The following is a 15,209-nucleotide window of genomic DNA, read 5'->3' as shown; positions in this document are numbered from 1 at the left end:
ACAGATGCCAAAGGCTTTTAAAGAGTTGTCTAAACGGCAAAAAAATCGCCGTCTTTGTGCATACGCGAGAGAAGACAGTACTGACACATCTGAAAATCAAAATTCGGGCACCATTAACGCCATTGAAGAATCCAATTCAACAAAATCATGTAATGAAGGAGTAGTACATGATGATGAAACTATTCATGATATTGACGATTATAATGTGTTATTACCTGAGGAGGAATGGAACACGATTGATGGGGAGGATGAAATAGCCTATACTCAAGAGGAGTTTCTACAAGAGAAACTATCACTTTTGAATGATTTAACAAATTGGGCAATCACTCATAAATTAACTCTGATTTTGGTAACTAATTTATTGAAAATATTGAGATCTCATGGCATGACGGAACTACCAAAAGACGCCAGAACGCTTTTACAGACACCTGCTAAAACCAAAATTATCGAAATGGGTAAAGGACAATTTTGGTACAATGGGATAAAAAGCAATCTATTATCAGCTCTTTCGGATGGCAAAGTTCAACGACCAATGACGAAATCGTTACTTTTTAATATTGATGGCATGTCACCATTCAATAGCTCTGTGCTGCAATTTTGGCCAATTGTATTTATCATTGACGAAATGCCTCATTTACGACCGATGGTTGCAGCGGTTTATTATGGCGAAAGCAAACCGCCATTTCAATTATTCTTTGAGCAATTCGTTGAAGAATTGAAAGATGTTTGCAGTAATGGATTGATCATTGATGGGCATAAAATAAACATTGTAATAAAATGCTTTGTTTGTGACACGCCAGCTCAAAATTTTATCAAAGGTACAGTTTTATTAAATGTTTTATCGCGTACACTCTAAATTTGTAGAAGATATTTTATTCCAAGGAGAGTGATGGTTGCGTCAGTCTTGCTTGGAGTGATTTTCACTGAATTTTTACTCCAACAATCCAAAGTAAAAATTCAGTCCGTAGAAGTGAAAAATCACTACAAATAGAACTGGCGCAACCATCACTTTCCTGGCGCAGTTATCACTTTCCATGCAGTAAAATATCTCATTCCTCAAAATGTACAATGTAAACATATTAATTACATTAATTCATTATTTTAACTTATGAATGTCACATTTGATCCAAAATCCAAAATCGTGTGACTAGTGTAACATAAGTGTTGACTGATAGTCTGGCATATAAAGGTTATAATCATGTGATATGTTGTGTGTCGAAAGATCACAACGTAATAATTATAGGTTAATTAGGCAATAGCAATAATAAACATTTAGAAGGCCATTAATCGAGGCCACTTCTCGAGAATCCTGTGACAAAAGTTATTTAATTATTAAACAATTAGGCGCTGACGCGAGCACTCGTTCTTAGAAGCCCGAGTGTCACTTGCGTCTAAAGTAGGTTAAACAGATCAGCATTTTGGTAACACAATGGATCGATATAGTTCAAGTCTCATTGTGTTCCGAATACTGATCCGTATAAATTAAGGCGGCACACAAGGCGCCGCGGGTTTTTTATCAGCAAAGTTCCGGACGAAGCACGACACGTCGCGTACACGCGTAACCACGGTAGTACGGTCGCCGAATAAGTGAGGTGACAAGTGTAATAAGAAAATACCAAATAAAAGTTATTCTATCTATTCAGAAAACCTTAATTATTCCAAACTCTCCGAGCCAAAGCCCCCTTGACCAGCACGGCGAATCCCGAATCTATACGCAGCGCCTACCGCTACCGAAGTAGGCGCAACAGATAATTGTTATTTGTATATCATTATGGATAAATAATAGGCACTCCGAGTTCAAATACTGAGTACGGAAGTTGTATAAAATGCACTGTAGTTGGCGAATGGGATCGAAAAGGAAGACACATGAGTTACCCAAGAATTGATTGTCCTCTTAGAACTGATGAGAGCTTCCGCAACAAAACAGACGAAAGTCACCATAAAGAGGATACTCCTTTAACACAGCTACCAATAAATATGATAGAAGATTTTGTTGTCGCGGATTCCCTTCATTTATTCGACTTAGGTTAATTTTCAATTCACACTTTTTTACTATTGCTTTGAGTAGCTATTTTTTTAAATTTAATATAATGTTATTCAGGTCTTATGCGCAAATGTCTGCATGGTTGGCGCGAGGGCAATTACAATTTCCGCACGAAATTGTCCACAGCCCAAGCGGATTTAATGTCAGAGATGCTAAAAGAATGCAATGTAACCAAACTATCTGATTTTCACCGAGCGATAAGGACTCTAAAACATTTAAAATATTGGAAGGGTTCTGAATACCGAGTATTTTTACTGTACCTTGGTCCGGTTATTCTGAAAAATATTTTGCCCACTGAGGTGTACGAACATTTCTTGCTACTTAGTGCTGCTGTTACCATACTTTCATGCAAGCACTATCAACATTATTTACCGGTTGCTGACACGTTTTTAAAACGATATATTAAAGGATTCATTCAGATTTATGGAATTGATTCTATTAGCAGCAATGTTCACAATTTATGTCATGTTATACAAGATGTTAAGAAGTTTGGACCTCTTCCTGGCATTAGCTCATATCCATTTGAAACGTGCCTTGGAGATATGAAAACATTAATACGCAGTGGTCACTTACCGTTGAGCCAAATAAGTAGGAGAATTACTGAATTATCAAAATTACATAATTCAGGTTGTAGAAATGATCAAGGCACATCAATACATGTAACACGCGAAGTAAGAGCCGAAATTCCCGACTTGCCAATGTGCAAGGTTTTTTACGAACAACTCCATTTGGCGAATAATTTTATTTTATGTAATGATGCAAAAAATAAGTATTTCCTGAAAAACAATGGAGATATTGTATTAATGAAAAATGCTACTTATCTTGAAGACAAAATTCATATATATGGTGCTTGTCTTCGAAGTAAATATAATTTTTTTTGTGAGCCTTTTGCTTCATCTTACATAAACATATATGCTTCGAAAGGGAAGATGGTAGTATCATCGGAAGGAGACAGTAAATATATATGCAACATCCATAATCCGACCTTACATTTGATAAATGACATCAAATGTAAATTATATTGCCTTAAATATTATCGCGAATTCGTGTTCTTTCCAATATTACATACATTAGATGTCGAGATTAAAACGTAGATATGAATTTTCAAATTTGTATATTTGTTTTTTAAACATATACCTATATAAATCTTTGCTCAATCTTGAATATATTATATATAATTTAAACAGTGTGTATATTACAATTATTTTGCTTTGCATGTACCCCCGTATTAATAACGACATAATGCTAGTTTTATGTTGAGTTTGTTAAGCATATTGAGTAGAATTTACAGTCACTTCCAGTAAAACAATAAGGAAAGTACTCTATTTCTAACCATTGTGGTTGAAATTTTAATGTCTGAAATATTTTTTTCTACAGTAATATAATTTTTATTTAATAACAAAGATGTGTCTTCTTTAATATTACTTTTGTGATACGTAGAATTTACATGTCTAGAAATGCTCGTGTTGCAAGAAATATTTTTATCACATATAATGCAATGAAACAAACTGTCATCTAATGGTACTTTCTGTATCCAATATTTATATCTATCATCGCGAAGCCAAGTTTCTGAAAAGCTTCGCTTGCATTTCTTTTGTAATAAATCACACATTTTTATAGTGAATATAAAGCAAAACTATAGAAAACAAAAAAAAACGAAGATTCAAAGAAGAAAAAAAATAAGGAAAGAGAAGAAAAATTACGTAAATGTACAGAAATGTTTGAAAAACTTACAGTCGAGACTGCCTAAGCTTTTTCAACGGAAAGAAATGGGCGACATATAAAATATTACTATTAAAATTTGCCGTGCTCTTATATATACCACGCAATGCAGACGCGGTTTACGCGCAAAAACAATTGAGAATCGCAAAAATGCTGCGCATTTAGTTTTCCTTAGTTCCTTAGTTTTTCACAAATTGTGAAAAAAGCGGCGTTTGAAGAACGTGGACGCGACTTCGATGCGCAGAACGCTATGCGCATCGAAGTCGCGTCCACGTTCTTCAAACGCCGCTTTTTTCACAATTCGTGGAAAATTAAGCGCAGGTTGCCATGAAGAACGCTTCGTCCGGTAAGTAATTAATATTATAAATTGTATTTTTGCTAAAATTAACGTTTTACGTTTTTAAAGTAACTACGTAAAGTTATTATTATAATTGTATACATAATATCTTTGAAAAAAAGAATATATATATATATATTTTTTTATTTTTACAGAAAACGCAATGCAAGTAGAAGCTCCACATTTGCAGCAACTGCTGCTGCAAGTGCAGCAGCAAATGCAGCTGCAACATGAGCGGCAGCAGCAGCGGCCTCAACAACGGCAGCGGCCTCAACAACGGCAGCAGCCTCAACAACGGCAGCAACACAACAGCAGCAGCAACAACAACAACTGCAGCTGGAGCGGATGCTGGAGCAACCGCAGCAAAAAAAATATAGTAAGGTAAATGTCCCAGTGGTTGAACGCGTTTTAATGTTTGAACGATGCAATAAATATTTATAATTATTAAGCTTTCTATACATAGTTACTAAATATATTAATATTTAAAATTTGCATTTTTTAAATATTTATTGAAAAAAACGAAGATTCAAAGAAAAAAAAAATTATAAGTAAAGGAAAAAATTATTTTTACTATGACTGTCTACTTTTATTCATGCTGTCAGCGATTTCTTAATAACTTAGCTAAGATATGCCGTTTACAATGTAAGTGTATATTTTCTATATAAATTATGCTTTTATCAAAAATTAAAGCTATTTTGATTCGTAAAACAATTTACTATTAAAGTAAATTTTTTATTTTAATAAATAAATTTATTTAAATATAATAAATTTAGTGTTTATTTACTAGTACTCAAAAATTTAATTTTGCCCAGTTATTGATCATTCGTTTATTTATCGGTACGATTACGTTAGAAACACCCCAGACAGCACACATGTCTAAAATCGGGACATAAGACATCTTAAAGACATCATTAAGACGTCTTTTAGATACCGTGTCTAAAAGGCGTCTTAATGACGTCTTTAAGCCGTCTTATGTCTCGATTTTGGACATGCGTGCTGTCTGGGACTTGTACCAGTAGAATAGACGACAGCACACGTAAAAATAAGAGTACTTACTTTTTGTTTTCATTGTAATTTTTCCGTAAATATTTTTATTTTTTAAATAATCTATAATTAATTCGATAGTAAAACTTAATGACTAATATGTATTTATATCGTAATAATAAATGTACATGTAAAATATCATGATGACACACAAATAACCTAAAAATTGTATGTCAACATTTGTTTCATTTTTCGTTAACTTTTCTTATATTTAGATAATTTTGAAAGAATGCCGAAAGAAAAGAAAAAGAGACTTGAATATGGACAAGCAGATGTCAATGCTGCTTTAGAAGCAATAAAGACCGGTATGTCATTAGGAGTTGCTAGCATAAAATTCGGTGTGCCTAAAAGCACACTTTACATAAAAAATAAGGAAAAGCTTACAGTTAAAGCTAAAATGAGTCCATCAACGTATTTAACAAATGAAGAAGAAAGTGGATTAGTTGATTGGATTTTTTTTCTCGCTGAACGTGGATTTCCAATAACAAAAAACCAATTATTGGATAGTGTTCGACAACTTATTATTAAACTGGAAAGAAAAACACCTTTTACTAATGATAGACCCGGTAGACACTGGTACGAAGGATTTCTTCGTCGTCATCCTGAATTAACAACAAGAGTTGCTCAAAATTTAACACATACTTGTGCTTCAGTAACAGAAAAAGAATTACGTAATTGGTTTAATGAAGTCCATTCACACTTGATTAAATTAAATTTATTGAACATCCATCCTTCTAGAGTGTTCAACTGCGATGAAAGTGCATTTTTTTGATGTACAAAAGCAGACCAGGTCATCGTTAGAAAAGGATCTAAATCTGTGTACAAGGTAGTCAATGCAGACGAAAAAGAAAATCTTACTACTCTATTTATGGTAAATGCAGCAGGATCTATGGTTCCACCTATGATAATGTATTGGTATAAAAGAGTACCATACAGTGTGTAACGGTGCGTATTTTCACGCCTCACGGGCGGTGCGTAATGATGCGGAATTTCGACGATATGCGGATTTTTCGATGCGGAATTACGACGGTGCGTAGTTAGCGAAGCGGATTCTTACGACGCGGAATAACTCGTCGGTTTGCCAGAATTCGTTCGTGTGGTTTATCGGGAGACTCCAAATTAACAAAAATAATTTAAAGAAAAATAAATATTTATTCAATAGAGCGTGTAAAAAGAAAACATTTATAAATGAGTACATAAGTAATCGGTTAATACTATCTAATATCTCAATGGTATAAACGGATACAAATATCGGAAGTAAATATTTATTAATGAGTACATAAATAATTCCTTATCGGTTAGACGAGTTAATGGTTTCAACGGTATAATTCTAACTGTGAACGAATGAACTTTGATCGGAAAATAAACTGCGTAAATCGTTGGTGCGCCTTTGGCTAAATAATAAACAAATTAAACTATTTCATTCTTAAATCGGTCGGTTCGTACGGTACGGAGCAAAGTAATAAAAAATAAGCGATACCGCGTATATCCGAGCCCTGCGGAGTCGTCGACGGTTGCCGGTGCGCTGTGTCCGAAGACAGTGAGAGACTTCTCTCGTGCAAGGGATATCGGAAGTCGAACGCCGGGAACATCCGACCGAGGCAGAGAACGCCCTGCCCCTAGAACGACGGGAAGTCGGAAGTCGAACACCGGGAACACCCGACCAAGGCAGAGAATGTCCTGCCCCTAGAACGACGGAGAGTCGGAAGTCGAACGCCGGGAACACCCGACCGAGGCAGAGAACGCCCTGCCCCTAGAACGACGGGAAGTCGGAAGTCGAACGCCAGGAACACCCGACCAAGGCAGAGAACGCCCTGCCCCTAGAACGACGAGAAGTCGGAAGTCGAACGCCGGGAACACCCGACCGAGGCAGAGAACGCCCTGCCCCTAGAACGACGAGGTATAGGAAGTCGAACGCCGGGAACACCCGACCGAAGCAGAGAACGCCCTGCTCCTAGAACGACTATCGGGATGGGAGCGAGTACGACCGGAGCTTCAGAGTGCGCCCTGAGGCTTGTCCGAGTCGTACTCGGGGGAATGGTCTCGATCTGTTCCGCGAGCCGGCTTTTATACCGGTCGCGCTACCCCCACTTGGGGTGCTACTCTACCCGGTAGCTACCCCTTCTTGAGCTTTTACCCTCGAGTTGGGGGATCGGAATGCGGCCCGAAATGGGGGTGCTCACGTGGAGCCCGCGTGACGCTTAGTAACAGCGCGTGCTGTTACAAGTGTATCCAGTGAGTTTCCAAAAGACTGGCACATTGGATTATCAGAAAAAGGATGGATGACTGCAGAATCGTTTTATGAATACATTTTAAATTGTTTTCATCCATGGCTTATAAAAAATAATATAGAATTTCCAGTCATTTTGTACGTCGACGGACATTCATCCCATTTGACGTTGCCAGTGGTTGAATTTTGTCGAAAAGCAAGAATCGAATTAATTGCATTATATCCTAATGCCACTCATATTTTTCAACCATTAGATGTCGCTGTATTTCATCCACTTAAAAATGTATGGAAAGAAGCAATTAATAATTGGCGATTAGAAAATGGGGGCGAACGTTTGAGAAGAGAAAAATTTGCTCCATTGTTAAAAAAAGTACTAGATTCTGAATTTAACAGAAACTATAAAAAATGGTTTTAAAGCTTGTGGTTTACTACCGTTTTCGGCTGACGCAGTAAACTATAATATTATGAACAAAAATAAAAAAAATGCACTGGACGAACAAGAAAGCAATGTCACAATTACTACTCTGAATAATGATCAAAAAGAATACCAAACACATTTACAATTTTTTGAACAGAATTTAGAGAATAAAATATTACAAAGTTTCAAGACAGCGCTATTAAATGGTTTAAACAATGTTGAAATTCAAAATAAAGGTCTTTTTTTATATTGGATAACATTGAAAAATAAATCTGGTATATCTTAAGATTTTTCTATTATTAGAAATTTTATTTAGTAACTTTAATTAATATTTGATTAAATTTTTATACATTATTATTAAGTATATAAGATTGTAAATATGGTATCTTTATAATTAATTTAATATTCCTTTCAAAACTAATCAATTTAGGAGAAGAAATTATTATTGAAGAATATAAGAAAGCAGAAAATGTAGATTCTGGTTTAAGAAATAATAATGATATATTAATAGATTCAGATAAAGATATTAATACTTTAGATATAATCATGCAACCAGACATAGGCTCTGAAACATTATTAAATGAAATTGGTGATATTTCTAATTTACATAATGAAGAAAATATAGAAACTGTCTCAGCGCAAGCAATAAAAATTACTAATACTGATGTCTCAACCCAGTAAACAAAAAGATATCTTTTAGATGCCTAATTGCATGTCTTTTAGATATCTTAGAAACTGCTCAAAAGACCTTGAAAAGAAATCTAATAGATGTCTTATGCAACACTTTTAGACTTCTTTAAGAAATTTTAAAAATATCTTGAATTATTCTTTACGATCTTCATAAAGATATCTTTCAGACAATTTCGAGGTATCGTTAAAATATTTTAAAAATATATGTTTAAAATATGTCAAATATATATGTGTGAACGGTGTGTGTAACGGTGACATTGATGAGTGACATGTATGTATTGCGACGTGAACTGACCTCGGAATCACGCCAGATCCGAGGGAGCACGCCCAATGGAAATCGGTAGCTTGCGGTATCGACAATAAATGCTCGATTCGGTAACTTACGGTATCGGAAGCAGATGCTCGATTCGGTAACTTGCGGTACTCCACGCTCGTCGGGAGCAAGGTAACTCGCGAAATCGGCAATAACTGCACGATTCGGTAACTCGCGGTACTCCACGCTCGTCGGGAGCAAGGTAACTCGCGAAATCGGCAATAACTGCACGATTCGGTAACTCGCGGTACTCCACAAAATTCGGGAGCAAGGTAACTCACGCGATATCGGTAACCGGAAATGGGCGCCAGGTGCGAATAATCGCACCGCGGTATCGGTAACTTTAACAGTTCACAAAATTGCTCGGCCGCTCCCCGCTCAGTATATGGCAGAGGGGCGCAGTTCTTTTACTTAACGTTAGATATCTGGAGTGAGAGGCTAACGCAAGAATAACTCAATAATTAACAGTTAACAATGATGTATTTCAGTGATTTAGTTTACAAGGGTAAAGATGCTTAAACTATTCGGCCGGAGCCGATACGGCGGAAATAGGTTGATACGATGGTAGGGCCCTTCGCCCTATAAATTCGGTAACGAGAATCGAGTTCGATGCCTACATCAAATCTCGGGAACGTGATTACGATAATTCGCCGCTGATCCGACTATATACAGCCAACGAAGGACTTATATTTTGATCATCCGATACGGCCGGTGAAGGCCAAATAAATAGACTTTAAACGACGGTAGCCTAACGGTCAGAAATGATATGTCGCGGGTCGGCTATTTTTCGCGGGCTCTCACGCTTCTCGCCGAGACGCTAACTTTGCGGTAACAGCAGTCTCGCGGAGAACGTTCCCGAATCAAAATCCGCCCGCGAACATTCACCCACGGTACGGTGCTAACGCGACCAAAAGACGGTAATAATCGGTACTTTCAAAACGGTAACGGAACGACGGTAGCAATCGGTATCTTCGAAAGAACGGTAACGGTAGAACGGTACGGTAACAAGACGAACGACAAACGAAACGGTAACGAGAAGAGACTGTCGGCACTTAATTCCCGCAAGTCGGAGAGACTTTTTACGCGCTATCCGGAGCCGGCTGGACATGCGGTAATTGAGCGTAATTGAGCGCTCACGGTATCAGAACTATGGTTAATTGTGTGAGAGACACAAAATACAGACATAACTCACGCTACCAGCCATAACCGGACGGAACTCTACGGCTACCCGAGAGGCGGCTTACAACGAGTGGACGTCTTCGGCGTCTTCGGTGTCGTCGGGCTGAGTCCCGGGTGTCGTCCTCACGCACTTGCGGCACACCGAACAGTGGCTCTTCTCGGCTCTGCACGTAGGTCCTCTCCAAGTCCGCGTCGCCTTCCTGCGCATCCTGCCGATTTTCCGAAAAGGGGGGCCCCTGAGAACCGCCCACAGTTCATCCAGGGCGCCCCCCTCCGCTCTCTGTGGTTTCCTCAAATCTTTCGGCCGTTAATCGTGTCGAGGAGTCGATGTTCCCGGAAGAGACTGGTTAGGCTGGCCGGGCCATACTCCGGTCCTTCCGGGTGCAGCATCTTCGGGGTCCCCGGAGCCGTCTGCAGCCGGGCGAGGTCCGCTGCTGCGTGTTTCTGCGTTTCTTAGACTCTGTGGCTGAAACCAAAGCGGAGTTAGATAGGGCTTGGATGGCGGAGGCGACGGGATCGCGGTACCTGACCTTATGCCGTGGGGTCACTGACGCGTGACACCCGTCGATGATCCCTCGGCGTCCGGTCTTCCTGGCGATGCTGCATCTTCGCCCTGAGGCACAAAACACGCAACGCCGCCCGCACGGGGTCTCGCCTTACAATTTAAAAAACGATATTAATGACATAAAACGGGAATGACAATACAAACAACGCGTACAACTTGTGGAGTCTCGCGGGTTGCTCTCTCCACGCGAGGAGCAACACCAGGACTCTTTGCTCCCTCGGCCGGGCCATCGCCCTTGTGACGGCGCTCGAAAAGCGTCACGTCACAGTATATGTCACTCAATGTTACCGTTACACATACACCGTTCACATATATAGATAGATAGATAGATAGATATATTTATTTGTTCCCCTCAGGGTTACAATCTCCCTCTCCTTCTCCTCTTCCATACACATCCAACTTACTTCTAACTTATTCTAACTTACTCTAACTTATTCTATTTATACTCTATCCTTAACCCTAAATCTACATCATGAGTATTCACGAGCCCCTCTCTCTCTCTCCCTCTCTCTCTCTCTCTCTCTCTCTCTCTCTCTCTCTCTCTCTCTCTCTCTCTCTCTCTCTCTCTCTCTCTCTCTCTCCCTCCTTCTCCCCCTCTCTCTCTCCTCCTCTTCTCCTCTCCTCCCTCCTCTCCTCCCTTTTCCCTTCTATCTCTCCCTCTCTCCCTTTCCATCTCTCTCATCCACCATTCCCCTTCCCCTTCCTCTCCCAGTATTCTTTCTACTACTTCCTGCCAACTTTTCCCTCCTTCCTCCCATTCTCTACATTCCTCCCAAATGTGCTCCCACGATTCTATCCCTCCTTCACACAGCCTACACCTCCTTTTTTCCTCCTCCTCCCAATACCTCCCTTCTCTCACCTCACTTCCTAATCTAAACCTCGCCACTCTCTTCCACCTACTTTCCCCCCACCCTTTTTTTAAATACCCCGGTATCCCCTCCCTTTTCACCATTCCATACCACTTATTATACCTTGATTTTTCTATTCTTTCCCATCTTTCCTGTCTGTCCCTCCTTTTCCCTTCCTCTACTATCTCCTTCTCCCATTCCTCTCCCATCTCTCTCCTCCTCTCCATTTCTTTCATTTCTATCCCTCTTTTCTCAAAATATTCCTTTCTTTCCCCCTCCCAATTCGATCCTATTTTTCCTTCCTTACTTCTCTGTCTTATTTCCTCCCAACATCTTCTCACTAACTCCCCTCCCTTACCCTCCCTCAATCTTCTTTCATACCTCCACGCTCTTATCCCTGCTCTTTCCCTCAATTTCTCTCTTTGCATCTCCTCCCTCACCATATACCCCGGCGTCCTACTCTCCACTCCTAATATCCATCTCAAATATCTTTCCCCTACTTTCTCCACTTCCTCTCTCTCCTTCCATCCCCAGATCTCCACCCCATATCCCATCACCGTCCACACTAACTTATCAAAAAGCCATATCCTTCTTCCCCAGTCCCTTCCAAATCTTCTTTTCCCTATCCCCCACACCTGTCTCATAACCACCACTGCTCTTCTCACCCTTTCTCTTATTTGCGCTTCCTGCCCCCCATTTCTCTGTATCATATATCCCAAGTATCTATATTCTTTTACCTCTCCTAGCTTTTTCCCTTTCCACCTCCAATCCTTTTTCCCCATCCTCCCTCCCCTCCTCCTAAACCTTAGGATTTTCGTCTTTTCCGTGTTCAGCACCAAATTTTTTCCATCCAGATAACTTTCCAACCTCCCTATCATGCTTCTCATTTCATCTTCACTCTCCGCCAATAACACCATATCGTCCGCGTACGACATTGTATATACCCTACCATCTCCTAACTTTACCCCACCCCATTTCACCTTGCTCATCTCCTCCTCTAAATCCGCCATCAATATATTAAATAACAAGGGACTTAGCGGGCACCCCTGCCTCACCCCTCTCGTCGTCCAAAAACATTCCCCTGTCCTCTCTCCTACTCTTACTCTGCTTTTAGTTTCTTCCATACTTTCCATACTTCTCTCTATAATCCCCTTTTCAATCCTTCTTTTTTCCATATCTCCTCTCAATACTTCCCTATCTACCATATCAAATGCCGCTTTCAGATCCACAAACAATGCTACCATTTTCCCTCCTTTCCTTTCCAGCTGCCTATTTATCAAATAATTCAGTACATATATATTATCTATCGTTCCCATTCCCTTCCTAAAACCCGCTTGATTCGGTGATAAACTTTCCTTTTCTCTCATTTCCTCCTTTAACCTTTCCGCCAATATCATCATATATACTTTATATGCTGTCGGCATTAACGTTACTCCCCTATAATCCTCTACCTTCACTCCCTCCCCTTTCTTAATTATCGGAATTACTTCTCCTTCTCTCCACACCTCCGGCCATCCTTCCCCTTTCCATACTCTCCTGCATACACCCCATAGCCACTCCTCCACCTCCACACCTCCATATTTCCACACCTCTCCTGGTATTCCGTCTTTTCCTACTGCCTTTTTCTCCTTCAGATTTCTTATCGCCCTTTTCACCTCCCCTCTACTCAACTCTTCTCCTCCTCCCTCCTCTGTTTCTTCCCTCTTCCTACCTCTTCCTTTCACCCTGTTTTCCACTCCTCCCAACATATCTTTGAAATATTCTTCCCATTCCTCCATTTCTATCTCCTCATTCACTCCCTTCCTTCTCTTTCTCTCTCTATTTATTATCTCCCATACATCCCCCTCTTTTTTTGCCTCCATCGCTCTTCTCTCCCACCTCTTATTCTCCTCTCTCTTCTTCTCCTCACACAATTCTTTGTAGTCCCTTTTCTTTTCTCTATATCTCTTCCCCTCCCCTCCCTCTCTCCTCCACCTCCTCATCTCCCTTCTTAACTCTCTTTTCACTTCCTTACATTCTTCATCCCACCACCCTCTTCTCTCCTCATTCCCCCTTTCTCTATCTTCCCTCCCCCTTTCTCCTAATACCCCTCTTATCCTCTCCTCTCCTTTTCTCCATACCTCCTCAATTTCTCCATCTCCTACCTCCAAATTTGCTAATCTCTCTTTGAATCTCTTTTTCCCTTCCTCATCCCATTTCCCTCTCCATGCCTTCTCCCCTCTTTTGCCTACCTTTCTCCACTTTACCTTCCCTTTTATCTTTATCTCAATCGGCTGATGATCCGACTCTACCCTGCTCCCTATTCTCATTTCTCTCACCCTTTCCTTAGTCCTGCTACTGCCCAATATGTAATCAATTACCGTATTTCCCTTCCCTCCCGTGAATGTATATTCTCCTCCTTCATCCCCCTTTACCCCTCCATTAAAAATTTCCCACCCTTTCTCCCTTATACATCTTAACAATTTTTTTCCCTCTTTATCCACCTTCTTATCTCTCGACATCCTCCATCCATCCTCCTCTCCCCTTTCCACACTTCCCTCTATTCCCCCACCTTCTCTCCCCGTTCTCGCATTAAAATCCCCTCCCATCAATATTCCCTCTTCCTCCTCCTCCTTCTCCATCCATCCCTCCAACTCCTCCAATGTCCTATCTATCCCTTCCCTCCTAACGTATACTCCTATTATCTTCCATCTCTTCTCCCCTATTTTTATATTCCCCACCATTATCCCCTCTTTCTCCTTCTCAATTCCCGTCCCTTTCTCTAATATATCCTTCCTTATCCCCATAATCATTCCCCCCATAGCTCTTCCTTTCTTATTTACTTTCTTTGCTTCCTGCATCCCCCATATAAATCCTCTCGGTAACCACCTCTTTATCTTCTCCCATCCCTTTTCCCCCACCCACGTTTCTGATAATACCATCACATCCCAGCTCTTCAGATAATTCCAAAATTCTTTATCCTTGTTTCCCCTTCCCGCCACATTCCAAAATAATATCCTCCATTCTCTCTCCTTCTCTCTACCTTCCCCTCTCTCTCTTTCCCTTCCTCCACTTTCTTGTCAATCTCTCCCTTCTCCAATTCTCCCCTCCTCTTTTTTCCTTCCCTCCTCCCTCGCCGTTCCTTTCCCATTTCTCAATACTTCATTCTCCTCATCCCATATCCACCATTCCTCTTCTATTCTTACCTTCCCGTACACTCTCCATACTCTTTTTCCCTTTCTTCTTTCCTCTTTCGCTATTTCTTCCAATTTCCACTCCATTCTCCTCTCCCTCCATGTCAAGTCTTCCCTAATTATTTCTTTTCTCCCCCTTAACTCCCTCTTCCTTCTCATCACCTCCCTCTTCTGCTCTTCTTTTTTTAACTTCACCCACAGCGTCTCCGTTCCCCTTTCTATATTCCTTCCTAACCCCCTCATTTCCTCTATCTCCACCTTTGCTCCAATCTCCGCCATTAATCTCTCCACCGCCTCTCTCCTCCCCCCTTCTCCCACTTTTAACTCCTTAACTATTACATTCTTCTTCCTCTCTTCCCTTTCCCTCCTCTCCAACTTTCTCTCCAATTCCCTTATTCTACTTTCCACCTTCCCTTCCTCCCCCACCTTTCTCTTCTTTTCTCCTTCTTTCTCCTCCCATCTCTTTTCCATGTTTTCTACCCTTCCTTCCACCTTTTTAAGTCCTTCTTCCCACCTCTCTCCTTCCTTCCTCCATCTTTCCTCCCTCTCCCTCATTTCCCTCAACTCTCTCTTTAAATCCTCCACCTCCTTCCTCAACGCCTGCTCTTGCCTCCTTCCTTCTTCTATTATTTTCTCCGTTATTTTT

General features: G+C 40.4%; 1 protein-coding gene and 1 pseudogene across 1 annotated transcript in view; both read left to right on the top strand.

Annotated features, from left to right (window-relative positions):
* Positions 1 to 15,209, top strand: part of LOC137001190 (uncharacterized) — a 101,257-nt gene that overhangs the window by 13,629 nt on the left and 72,419 nt on the right. The window lies entirely within an intron of this gene.
* On the top strand, positions 3,716 to 6,863 carry LOC137001192 (uncharacterized; annotated as a pseudogene).

The sequence above is a fragment of the Linepithema humile genome, chromosome 7 (assembly GCF_040581485.1).
Source record: "Linepithema humile isolate Giens D197 chromosome 7, Lhum_UNIL_v1.0, whole genome shotgun sequence".
In the NCBI taxonomy this organism is placed as follows: domain Eukaryota; kingdom Metazoa; phylum Arthropoda; class Insecta; order Hymenoptera; family Formicidae; genus Linepithema; species Linepithema humile.
Note: the sequence above shows the minus strand (reverse complement) of the source record. Positions and strands in the feature narration are given on the sequence as shown.